Genomic DNA, 11,057 nt, shown 5'->3' on the forward strand with positions numbered 1-11,057 from the left:
GCGCACCATTTGGAAGTGGAGAGCAGTTGTTTTGACTATAATTCACGTGTTAGGGTCAAAAACACATTGTGGGTCAAAACATGCTTTTCTCGCTCTGAAAAGCATTTTGCACGCATAAAAACTGGAAAAGTTGATAACTCAGTCCCTTTCAATGCAAACGTGTAACTGAGCTTAAATAGGGTTATTTATGCCATCGCGCACCATTTGGAAGTGGAGAGCAGTTGTTTTGACTATAATTCACGTGTTTGGGTCAAAAACACATTGTGGGTCAAAACATGCTTTTCTCGCTCTGAAAAGCATTTTGCACGCATAAAAACTGGAAAAGTTGATAACTCAGTCCCTTTCAATGCAAACGTGTAACTGAGCTTAAATAGGGTTATTTATGCCATCGCGCACCATTTGGAAGTGGAGAGCAGTTGTTTTGACTATAATTCACGTGTTAGGGTCAAAAACACATTGTGGGTCAAAACATGCTTTTCTCGCTCTGAAAAGCATTTTGCACGCATAAAAACTGGAAAAGTTGATAACTCAGTCCCTTTCAATGCAAACGTGTAACTGAGCTTAAATAGGGTTATTTATGCCATCGCGCACCATTTGGAAGTGGAGAGCAGTTGTTTTGACTATAATTCACGTGTTAGGGTCAAAAACACATTGTGGGTCAAAACATGCTTTTCTCGCTCTGAAAAGCATTTTGCACGCATAAAAACTGGAAAAGTTGATAACTCAGTCCCTTTCAATGCAAACGTGTAACTGAGCTTAAATAGGGTTATTTATGCCATCGCGCACCATTTGGAAGTGGAGAGCAGTTGTTTTGACTATAATTCACGTGTTAGGGTCAAAAGCACCTTTTTGGTCAAAAAGTGATTCTCTCGCTCTGAAAAGCATTTTGCACGCATAAAAACTGGAAAAGTGAATAACTCAGTCCCTTTCAATGCAAACGTGTAACTGAGCTTAAATAGGGTTATTTATGCCATCGCGCACCATTTGGAAGTGGAGAGCAGTTGTTTTGACTATAATTCACGTGTTAGGGTCAAAAACACATTGTGGGTCAAAACATGCTTTTCTCGCTCTGAAAAGCATTTTGCACGCATAAAAACTGGAAAAGTTGATAACTCAGTCCCTTTCAATGCAAACGTGTAACTGAGCTTAAATAGGGTTATTTATGCCATCGCGCACCATTTGGAAGTGGAGAGCAGTTGTTTTGACTATAATTCACGTGTTAGGGTCAAAAGCACCTTTTTGGTCAAAAAGTGATTCTCTCGCTCTGAAAAGCATTTTGCACGCATAAAAACTGGAAAAGTGAATAACTCAGTCCCTTTCAATGCAAACGTGTAACTGAGCTTAAATAGGGTTATTTATGCCATTGCGCACCATTTGGAAGTGAAGAGCAGTTGTTTTGAGCACAATTCACGTGTCAGGGTCAAAAGCACCTTTTTGGTCAAAAAGTGATTCTCTCGCTCTGAAAAGCACTTTGCACGCATAAAAACTGGAAAAGTGAATAACTCAGTCACTTTCAATGCAAACGTGTAACTGAGCTTAAATAGGGTTATTTATGCCATCGCGCACCATTTGGAAGTGGAGAGCAGTTGTTTTGACTATAATTCACGTGTTTGGGTCAAAAACACATTGTGGGTCAAAACATGCTTTTCTCGCTCTGAAAAGCATTTTGCACGCATAAAAACTGGAAAAGTTGATAACTCAGTCCCTTTCAATGCAAACGTGTAACTGAGCTTAAATAGGGTTATTTATGCCATCGCGCACCATTTGGAAGTGGAGAGCAGTTGTTTTGACTATAATTCACGTGTTAGGGTCAAAAACACATTGTGGGTCAAAACATGCTTTTCTCGCTCTGAAAAGCATTTTGCACGCATAAAAACTGGAAAAGTTGATAACTCAGTCCCTTTCAATGCAAACGTGTAACTGAGCTTAAATAGGGTTATTTATGCCATCGCGCACCATTTGGAAGTGGAGAGCAGTTGTTTTGACTATAATTCACGTGTTAGGGTCAAAAGCACCTTTTTGGTCAAAAAGTGATTCTCTCGCTCTGAAAAGCATTTTGCACGCATAAAAACTGGAAAAGTGAATAACTCAGTCCCTTTCAATGCAAACGTGTAACTGAGCTTAAATAGGGTTATTTATGCCATTGCGCACCATTTGGAAGTGAAGAGCAGTTGTTTTGAGCACAATTCACGTGTCAGGGTCAAAAGCACCTTTTTGGTCAAAAAGTGATTCTCTCGCTCTGAAAAGCACTTTGCACGCATAAAAACTGGAAAAGTGAATAACTCAGTCACTTTCAATGCAAACGTGTAACTGAGCTTAAATAGGGTTATTTATGCCATCGCGCACCATTTGGAAGTGGAGAGCAGTTGTTTTGACTATAATTCACGTGTTTGGGTCAAAAACACATTGTGGGTCAAAACATGCTTTTCTCGCTCTGAAAAGCATTTTGCACGCATAAAAACTGGAAAAGTTGATAACTCAGTCCCTTTCAATGCAAACGTGTAACTGAGCTTAAATAGGGTTATTTATGCCATCGCGCACCATTTGGAAGTGGAGAGCAGTTGTTTTGACTATAATTCACGTGTTAGGGTCAAAAACACATTGTGGGTCAAAACATGCTTTTCTCGCTCTGAAAAGCATTTTGCACGCATAAAAACTGGAAAAGTGAATAACTCAGTCCCTTTCAATGCAAACGTGTAACTGAGCTTAAATAGGGTTATTTATGCCATTGCGCACCATTTGGAAGTGAAGAGCAGTTGTTTTGAGCACAATTCACGTGTCAGGGTCAAAAGCACCTTTTTGGTCAAAAAGTGATTCTCTCGCTCTGAAAAGCACTTTGCACGCATAAAAACTGGAAAAGTGAATAACTCAGTCACTTTCAATGCAAACGTGTAACTGAGCTTAAATAGGGTTATTTATGCCATCGCGCACCATTTGGAAGTGGAGAGCAGTTGTTTTGACTATAATTCACGTGTTTGGGTCAAAAACACATTGTGGGTCAAAACATGCTTTTCTCGCTCTGAAAAGCATTTTGCACGCATAAAAACTGGAAAAGTTGATAACTCAGTCCCTTTCAATGCAAACGTGTAACTGAGCTTAAATCGGGTTATTTATGCCATCGCGCACCATTTGGAAGTGGAGAGCAGTTGTTTTGACTATAATTCACGTGTTTGGGTCAAAAACACATTGTGGGTCAAAACATGCTTTTCTCGCTCTGAAAAGCATTTTGCACGCATAAAAACTGGAAAAGTTGATAACTCAGTCCCTTTCAATGCAAACGTGTAACTGAGCTTAAATAGGGTTATTTATGCCATCGCGCACCATTTGGAAGTGGAGAGCAGTTGTTTTGACTATAATTCACGTGTTAGGGTCAAAAACACATTGTGGGTCAAAACATGCTTTTCTCGCTCTGAAAAGCATTTTGCACGCATAAAAACTGGAAAAGTTGATAACTCAGTCCCTTTCAATGCAAACGTGTAACTGAGCTTAAATAGGGTTATTTATGCCATCGCGCACCATTTGGAAGTGGAGAGCAGTTGTTTTGACTATAATTCACGTGTTTGGGTCAAAAACACATTGTGGGTCAAAACATGCTTTTCTCGCTCTGAAAAGCATTTTGCACGCATAAAAACTGGAAAAGTTGATAACTCAGTCCCTTTCAATGCAAACGTGTAACTGAGCTTAAATAGGGTTATTTATGCCATCGCGCACCATTTGGAAGTGGAGAGCAGTTGTTTTGACTATAATTCACGTGTTAGGGTCAAAAACACATTGTGGGTCAAAACATGCTTTTCTCGCTCTGAAAAGCATTTTGCACGCATAAAAACTGGAAAAGTTGATAACTCAGTCCCTTTCAATGCAAACGTGTAACTGAGCTTAAATAGGGTTATTTATGCCATCGCGCACCATTTGGAAGTGGAGAGCAGTTGTTTTGACTATAATTCACGTGTTAGGGTCAAAAACACATTGTGGGTCAAAACATGCTTTTCTCGCTCTGAAAGCATTTTGCACGCATAAAAACTGGAAAAGTTGATAACTCAGTCCCTTTCAATGCAAACGTGTAACTGAGCTTAAATAGGGTTATTTATGCCATCGCGCACCATTTGGAAGTGGAGAGCAGTTGTTTTGACTATAATTCACGTGTTAGGGTCAAAAGCACCTTTTTGGTCAAAAAGTGATTCTCTCGCTCTGAAAAGCATTTTGCACGCATAAAAACTGGAAAAGTGAATAACTCAGTCCCTTTCAATGCAAACGTGTAACTGAGCTTAAATAGGGTTATTTATGCCATCGCGCACCATTTGGAAGTGGAGAGCAGTTGTTTTGACTATAATTCACGTGTTAGGGTCAAAAACACATTGTGGGTCAAAACATGCTTTTCTCGCTCTGAAAAGCATTTTGCACGCATAAAAACTGGAAAAGTTGATAACTCAGTCCCTTTCAATGCAAACGTGTAACTGAGCTTAAATAGGGTTATTTATGCCATCGCGCACCATTTGGAAGTGGAGAGCAGTTGTTTTGACTATAATTCACGTGTTAGGGTCAAAAGCACCTTTTTGGTCAAAAAGTGATTCTCTCGCTCTGAAAAGCATTTTGCACGCATAAAAACTGGAAAAGTGAATAACTCAGTCCCTTTCAATGCAAACGTGTAACTGAGCTTAAATAGGGTTATTTATGCCATTGCGCACCATTTGGAAGTGAAGAGCAGTTGTTTTGAGCACAATTCACGTGTCAGGGTCAAAAGCACCTTTTTGGTCAAAAAGTGATTCTCTCGCTCTGAAAAGCACTTTGCACGCATAAAAACTGGAAAAGTGAATAACTCAGTCACTTTCAATGCAAACGTGTAACTGAGCTTAAATAGGGTTATTTATGCCATCGCGCACCATTTGGAAGTGGAAAGCAGTTGTTTTGACTATAATTCACGTGTTTGGGTCAAAAACACATTGTGGGTCAAAACATGCTTTTCTCGCTCTGAAAAGCATTTTGCACGCATAAAAACTGGAAAAGTTGATAACTCAGTCCCTTTCAATGCAAACGTGTAACTGAGCTTAAATAGGGTTATTTATGCCATCGCGCACCATTTGGAAGTGGAGAGCAGTTGTTTTGACTATAATTCACGTGTTAGGGTCAAAAACACATTGTGGGTCAAAACATGCTTTTCTCGCTCTGAAAAGCATTTTGCACGCATAAAAACTGGAAAAGTTGATAACTCAGTCCCTTTCAATGCAAACGTGTAACTGAGCTTAAATAGGGTTATTTATGCCATCGCGCACCATTTGGAAGTGGAGAGCAGTTGTTTTGACTATAATTCACGTGTTAGGGTCAAAAACACATTGTGGGTCAAAACATGCTTTTCTCGCTCTGAAAAGCATTTTGCACGCATAAAAACTGGAAAAGTTGATAACTCAGTCCCTTTCAATGCAAACGTGTAACTGAGCTTAAATAGGGTTATTTATGCCATCGCGCACCATTTGGAAGTGGAGAGCAGTTGTTTTGACTATAATTCACGTGTTTGGGTCAAAAACACATTGTGGGTCAAAACATGCTTTTCTCGCTCTGAAAAGCATTTTGCACGCATAAAAACTGGAAAAGTTGATAACTCAGTCCCTTTCAATGCAAACGTGTAACTGAGCTTAAATAGGGTTATTTATGCCATCGCGCACCATTTGGAAGTGGAGAGCAGTTGTTTTGACTATAATTCACGTGTTAGGGTCAAAAACACATTGTGGGTCAAAACATGCTTTTCTCGCTCTGAAAAGCATTTTGCACGCATAAAAACTGGAAAAGTTGATAACTCAGTCCCTTTCAATGCAAACGTGTAACTGAGCTTAAATAGGGTTATTTATGCCATCGCGCACCATTTGGAAGTGGAGAGCAGTTGTTTTGACTATAATTCACGTGTTAGGGTCAAAAACACATTGTGGGTCAAAACATGCTTTTCTCGCTCTGAAAAGCATTTTGCACGCATAAAAACTGGAAAAGTTGATAACTCAGTCCCTTTCAATGCAAACGTGTAACTGAGCTTAAATAGGGTTATTTATGCCATCGCGCACCATTTGGAAGTGGAGAGCAGTTGTTTTGACTATAATTCACGTGTTAGGGTCAAAAGCACCTTTTTGGTCAAAAAGTGATTCTCTCGCTCTGAAAAGCATTTTGCACGCATAAAAACTGGAAAAGTGAATAACTCAGTCCCTTTCAATGCAAACGTGTAACTGAGCTTAAATAGGGTTATTTATGCCATCGCGCACCATTTGGAAGTGGAGAGCAGTTGTTTTGACTATAATTCACGTGTTAGGGTCAAAAACACATTGTGGGTCAAAACATGCTTTTCTCGCTCTGAAAAGCATTTTGCACGCATAAAAACTGGAAAAGTTGATAACTCAGTCCCTTTCAATGCAAACGTGTAACTGAGCTTAAATAGGGTTATTTATGCCATCGCGCACCATTTGGAAGTGGAGAGCAGTTGTTTTGACTATAATTCACGTGTTAGGGTCAAAAGCACCTTTTTGGTCAAAAAGTGATTCTCTCGCTCTGAAAAGCATTTTGCACGCATAAAAACTGGAAAAGTGAATAACTCAGTCCCTTTCAATGCAAACGTGTAACTGAGCTTAAATAGGGTTATTTATGCCATTGCGCACCATTTGGAAGTGAAGAGCAGTTGTTTTGAGCACAATTCACGTGTCAGGGTCAAAAGCACCTTTTTGGTCAAAAAGTGATTCTCTCGCTCTGAAAAGCACTTTGCACGCATAAAAACTGGAAAAGTGAATAACTCAGTCACTTTCAATGCAAACGTGTAACTGAGCTTAAATAGGGTTATTTATGCCATCGCGCACCATTTGGAAGTGGAGAGCAGTTGTTTTGACTATAATTCACGTGTTTGGGTCAAAAACACATTGTGGGTCAAAACATGCTTTTCTCGCTCTGAAAAGCATTTTGCACGCATAAAAACTGGAAAAGTTGATAACTCAGTCCCTTTCAATGCAAACGTGTAACTGAGCTTAAATAGGGTTATTTATGCCATCGCGCACCATTTGGAAGTGGAGAGCAGTTGTTTTGACTATAATTCACGTGTTAGGGTCAAAAACACATTGTGGGTCAAAACATGCTTTTCTCGCTCTGAAAAGCATTTTGCACGCATAAAAACTGGAAAAGTTGATAACTCAGTCCCTTTCAATGCAAACGTGTAACTGAGCTTAAATAGGGTTATTTATGCCATCGCGCACCATTTGGAAGTGGAGAGCAGTTGTTTTGACTATAATTCACGTGTTAGGGTCAAAAGCACCTTTTTGGTCAAAAAGTGATTCTCTCGCTCTGAAAAGCATTTTGCACGCATAAAAACTGGAAAAGTGAATAACTCAGTCCCTTTCAATGCAAACGTGTAACTGAGCTTAAATAGGGTTATTTATGCCATTGCGCACCATTTGGAAGTGAAGAGCAGTTGTTTTGAGCACAATTCACGTGTCAGGGTCAAAAGCACCTTTTTGGTCAAAAAGTGATTCTCTCGCTCTGAAAAGCACTTTGCACGCATAAAAACTGGAAAAGTGAATAACTCAGTCACTTTCAATGCAAACGTGTAACTGAGCTTAAATAGGGTTATTTATGCCATCGCGCACCATTTGGAAGTGGAGAGCAGTTGTTTTGACTATAATTCACGTGTTTGGGTCAAAAACACATTGTGGGTCAAAACATGCTTTTCTCGCTCTGAAAAGCATTTTGCACGCATAAAAACTGGAAAAGTTGATAACTCAGTCCCTTTCAATGCAAACGTGTAACTGAGCTTAAATAGGGTTATTTATGCCATCGCGCACCATTTGGAAGTGGAGAGCAGTTGTTTTGACTATAATTCACGTGTTAGGGTCAAAAACACATTGTGGGTCAAAACATGCTTTTCTCGCTCTGAAAAGCATTTTGCACGCATAAAAACTGGAAAAGTTGATAACTCAGTCCCTTTCAATGCAAACGTGTAACTGAGCTTAAATAGGGTTATTTATGCCATCGCGCACCATTTGGAAGTGGAGAGCAGTTGTTTTGACTATAATTCACGTGTTAGGGTCAAAAGCACCTTTTTGGTCAAAAAGTGATTCTCTCGCTCTGAAAAGCATTTTGCACGCATAAAAACTGGAAAAGTGAATAACTCAGTCCCTTTCAATGCAAACGTGTAACTGAGCTTAAATAGGGTTATTTATGCCATTGCGCACCATTTGGAAGTGAAGAGCAGTTGTTTTGAGCACAATTCACGTGTCAGGGTCAAAAGTACCTTTTTGGTCAAAAAGTGATTCTCTCGCTCTGAAAAGCACTTTGCACGCATAAAAACTGGAAAAGTGAATAACTCAGTCACTTTCAATGCAAACGTGTAACTGAGCTTAAATAGGGTTATTTATGCCATCGCGCACCATTTGGAAGTGGAGAGCAGTTGTTTTGACTATAATTCACGTGTTTGGGTCAAAAACACATTGTGGGTCAAAACATGCTTTTCTCGCTCTGAAAAGCATTTTGCACGCATAAAAACTGGAAAAGTTGATAACTCAGTCCCTTTCAATGCAAACGTGTAACTGAGCTTAAATAGGGTTATTTATGCCATCGCGCACCATTTGGAAGTGGAGAGCAGTTGTTTTGACTATAATTCACGTGTTTGGGTCAAAAACACATTGTGGGTCAAAACATGCTTTTCTCGCTCTGAAAAGCATTTTGCACGCATAAAAACTGGAAAAGTTGATAACTCAGTCCCTTTCAATGCAAACGTGTAACTGAGCTTAAATAGGGTTATTTATGCCATCGCGCACCATTTGGAAGTGGAGAGCAGTTGTTTTGACTATAATTCACGTGTTTGGGTCAAAAACACATTGTGGGTCAAAACATGCTTTTCTCGCTCTGAAAAGCATTTTGCACGCATAAAAACTGGAAAAGTTGATAACTCAGTCCCTTTCAATGCAAACGTGTAACTGAGCTTAAATAGGGTTATTTATGCCATCGCGCACCATTTGGAAGTGGAGAGCAGTTGTTTTGACTATAATTCACGTGTTAGGGTCAAAAACACATTGTGGGTCAAAACATGCTTTTCTCGCTCTGAAAAGCATTTTGCACGCATAAAAACTGGAAAAGTTGATAACTCAGTCCCTTTCAATGCAAACGTGTAACTGAGCTTAAATAGGGTTATTTATGCCATCGCGCACCATTTGGAAGTGGAGAGCAGTTGTTTTGACTATAATTCACGTGTTAGGGTCAAAAGCACCTTTTTGGTCAAAAAGTGATTCTCTCGCTCTGAAAAGCATTTTGCACGCATAAAAACTGGAAAAGTGAATAACTCAGTCCCTTTCAATGCAAACGTGTAACTGAGCTTAAATAGGGTTATTTATGCCATTGCGCACCATTTGGAAGTGAAGAGCAGTTGTTTTGAGCACAATTCACGTGTCAGGGTCAAAAGCACCTTTTTGGTCAAAAAGTGATTCTCTCGCTCTGAAAAGCACTTTGCACGCATAAAAACTGGAAAAGTGAATAACTCAGTCACTTTCAATGCAAACGTGTAACTGAGCTTAAATAGGGTTATTTATGCCATCGCGCACCATTTGGAAGTGGAGAGCAGTTGTTTTGACTATAATTCACGTGTTTGGGTCAAAAACACATTGTGGGTCAAAACATGCTTTTCTCGCTCTGAAAAGCATTTTGCACGCATAAAAACTGGAAAAGTTGATAACTCAGTCCCTTTCAATGCAAACGTGTAACTGAGCTTAAATAGGGTTATTTATGCCATCGCGCACCATTTGGAAGTGGAGAGCAGTTGTTTTGACTATAATTCACGTGTTAGGGTCAAAAACACATTGTGGGTCAAAACATGCTTTTCTCGCTCTGAAAAGCATTTTGCACGCATAAAAACTGGAAAAGTTGATAACTCAGTCCCTTTCAATGCAAACGTGTAACTGAGCTTAAATAGGGTTATTTATGCCATCGCGCACCATTTGGAAGTGGAGAGCAGTTGTTTTGACTATAATTCACGTGTTTGGGTCAAAAACACATTGTGGGTCAAAACATGCTTTTCTCGCTCTGAAAAGCATTTTGCACGCATAAAAACTGGAAAAGTTGATAACTCAGTCCCTTTCAATGCAAACGTGTAACTGAGCTTAAATAGGGTTATTTATGCCATCGCGCACCATTTGGAAGTGGAGAGCAGTTGTTTTGACTATAATTCACGTGTTAGGGTCAAAAACACATTGTGGGTCAAAACATGCTTTTCTCGCTCTGAAAAGCATTTTGCACGCATAAAAACTGGAAAAGTTGATAACTCAGTCCCTTTCAATGCAAACGTGTAACTGAGCTTAAATAGGGTTATTTATGCCATCGCGCACCATTTGGAAGTGGAGAGCAGTTGTTTTGACTATAATTCACGTGTTAGGGTCAAAAGCACCTTTTTGGTCAAAAAGTGATTCTCTCGCTCTGAAAAGCATTTTGCACGCATAAAAACTGGAAAAGTGAATAACTCAGTCCCTTTCAATGCAAACGTGTAACTGAGCTTAAATAGGGTTATTTATGCCATTGCGCACCATTTGGAAGTGAAGAGCAGTTGTTTTGAGCACAATTCACGTGTCAGGGTCAAAAGCACCTTTTTGGTCAAAAAGTGATTCTCTCGCTCTGAAAAGCACTTTGCACGCATAAAAACTGGAAAAGTGAATAACTCAGTCACTTTCAATGCAAACGTGTAACTGAGCTTAAATAGGGTTATTTATGCCATCGCGCACCATTTGGAAGTGGAGAGCAGTTGTTTTGACTATAATTCACGTGTTTGGGTCAAAAACACATTGTGGGTCAAAACATGCTTTTCTCGCTCTGAAAAGCATTTTGCACGCATAAAAACTGGAAAAGTTGATAACTCAGTCCCTTTCAATGCAAACGTGTAACTGAGCTTAAATAGGGTTATTTATGCCATCGCGCACCATTTGGAAGTGGAGAGCAGTTGTTTTGACTATAATTCACGTGTTAGGGTCAAAAACACATTGTGGGTCAAAACATGCTTTTCTCGCTCTGAAAAGCATTTTGCACGCATAAAAACTGGAAAAGTTGATAAC

The sequence above is a fragment of the Micromesistius poutassou genome (genome assembly GCF_964030765.1).
Source record: "Micromesistius poutassou genome assembly, chromosome: 17".
Classification (NCBI taxonomy): Eukaryota; Metazoa; Chordata; class Actinopteri; order Gadiformes; family Gadidae; genus Micromesistius; species Micromesistius poutassou.